The sequence below is a fragment of the Melospiza melodia genome, chromosome 15 (assembly GCF_035770615.1).
Source record: "Melospiza melodia melodia isolate bMelMel2 chromosome 15, bMelMel2.pri, whole genome shotgun sequence".
Lineage (NCBI taxonomy): Eukaryota > Metazoa > Chordata > Aves > Passeriformes > Passerellidae > Melospiza > Melospiza melodia.
The window spans coordinates 10,095,735-10,098,546 of record NC_086208.1 but is presented as its reverse complement, the minus strand read 5'-3'; positions in this window follow the sequence as shown (position 1 = coordinate 10,098,546).

Below are 2,812 nucleotides of genomic sequence, written 5' to 3'. Positions count from 1 at the left end.
CCCATCAGCAGGCAGTGTCCAGCCACCTCCTGGGAAGCAGTACACACAGCAGTTGCTCTGCAAGACAAATATCATAACAAATGCCCTCTGTCCCCCTCCATTTCATCTCCTTGTTCTTGGCTTTTGTTGCTGTGCAGATGTCATATGGTGTGGAATATCCCTTTGGATAGTTTGGGTGAGCTGTCCTGGCTATGTCCTGCCCCAAGATCTTGCCCACCCTCAGCCCACAGGTGAGAGGGCAATGTTGGAGACACAGCTGTGATGCTGCCCCAGCAAACACCAACGTGTTACCAACTCCTTTCCAGCTGCCAGTGCAGAGCACAGCACTGAGGGCTGCTCTGGGGAAAACTGACTTCACCTCAGCCAGACCCACGGGCCCAAAAGGCATACAAACCTGGGAGGCAGCAATTGAAACAGCCAGGAGATCATTCAGAACAAGTGGCAAACTGTGTGTTAGAAACTGAGCAACTCCTGTTACATCCACAGGCCCATCAGCACAGGAATTCAGTGCTTGGTGCCATAATGCTGCTTTAGGGAGTGGAGATTCCAACACCTGAGGTGCTCTGTGCAAAGCACAATCAAACAGAGGGGCTGGTAACCTGAACATGGGAATTACTCCCCTTCATCCCAAAGAAGGTGTAAAATGTAATGACAGCAATATCAAGTAAACATTAACTATTCCAGCAGTGATCATTATCACAAATACCAAGATATTTATCTAATTATGGTTAATATGTGAACAGAATTACATCTCTTATCAGACCTCAGGACATGCCTTTCTACCTTCACCTGGAATGGAGGTTACTGGGTGTTTTGCAGTAGCTTTGAGTGCTTTTTCCAAAATCTGACATGTTGCCAACAGCTGCTATGACAGTCATGAGGGCAGACAAGAGAGTCCCAGCAGCTCATAAGGAGTTTACTTCCAAAAGCCACATTATCCAAAAGCCACCAATCTAAATTCATTGTAGAGGAGTGAATGGCTTTCCTTATATGATATATACTTATATAATATTTGGTTCCCACTTTAGAAATGCTTTTGTACTTGTGGTTAGTAAAATGATTAAACTTTGTCCAAATGATAAATGCTTTTCTTCTTCTTTTAAAAATATTACTTATTAGAGAGTGTCCAAAGGAGGCAGCAAAGATGGTGGAGTGTCTGGAGGTCTTATGAGGAGTGACTGAGGTCACTTGGTCAGCCTGGAGGAGACAGAGGGGAGACCTCATTGGGATCTTTGACATTGTCACAAGGGCAAGCAGAAGTGCAGCTACTGATCTGTTCTCTCTGGTGAGCAGTGACAGGACCTGAGGAAACAACACAAAGCTGAGTCAGGAGAGGTTTAGGTTAGATCAGGAGAAGAGAAGGTTTTTCACCCAGAGGGTGGCTGAGCACTGGAACAGCCTCCCTGGTGAAGTGGTCACAGCACCATACCTGAGAGAGTTCCAGAGGAGTTTGGACAATGCTCTAGGGCACATGGTGTGACTCTTGGGGAGTTTTGTGCAGGGCCAGGAGTTGGACTGGATGATCCTGTTGAGTCCCTTCCCACTCAGCATATGCTATGATTCTATATTTAGTCTGAGCTGTCTCAACACAGGTTAAAGGTTGATTTTGTGTACAAATCCTTCAGAATTCGGGTGCCTTCAGTTCACGATGAATGTGGAGATCTTATTAATGTAGAAGGGTACTGAAATGTTTGGAAAAAGACCACGCAAGATATTTTTAATCAGAAATGGTGTGACCAGCAGGACTAGAGCATCCCCCTCTACCCACACTGGCGAGGTTGCACAATGAATCCCGTGCCCAGTTTTGGGCCCTTCACAGCAAGAAGGACATTGAGGTGTGGAAGTAAATCCAGAGAAGGGCAGCTGATCAAGGGCCTGGAGTATCATAGCATGGGTGCCCACCAGGTAATAATTAGCATTGACTCCATGATTCCAGAAGGCTGATCAATCGTTTTATTATACTATACTAATAAAGAAACTCATCCCCTTACAGACAGTCTGATACAGACAGACCAGATTGGTCAGTTGAATCTAAACACCATCACCACTGGGAATTGAGAAATCACCCTTTGGTAAACAAATCTCCATAATACATTCCACATGTTCACAACAACAGATGCAGCAAGTAAAGATAAGAATTGTTTATCATTCTTTTCTCTGATCATTTCAGAGCCTTCCCCAGGACAATGCCTGCTGCTCTCTGTGGAGAGAGCTGTGGCCACGTCTGGAGCATGAGTCTTGTGAGGAGCATCTGAGGGAGTTCAGCCTGGAGAAAAGGAGGCTCAGGAGGGACATTATCGCTTCCGACTGTCTGAAAGGAGGATGTAGCCAGGTGGGACTTGGTCTGTTCTTCCATGAAACAAGTTATAGAAAATGGCGTGAACTTGCACCAGAGGGATATTAAGATATTAAGAAAAATTTCTTCACGGAATGGGTTGTCCATCACTGGCACAGGCTGCACGGGGAAATGGTGGAGTCACAATTGCAGGAAGTCCAACCTGGGGACTTGGCTTAGTGGCGTACTTAGCAGTGCTGTATTAAAGGGTGCACTAGAAGATCTCGGGGTCTTTCCCCACCGAGCTGTTTCTGTGTTGTGTGTTTCAGTGCCTCACTGAGGGCGGCTGTTGTGAGGGGCAGGGCCGGCCATGCCCGACCCCGCGTCGCCATGGCAACGCACAAAGCCTCGGCGCGCGTGCCCTCCCCCGGCCGCGAGCGGCGCTCTCGCGAGACTTCGCGCGGCGCGGGGCGGCGAGGCCGAGGCGCTCGGGGCCCGTTTCAAACCGGCGGTCGCTGGGCCGCGGCCCGGCACGAC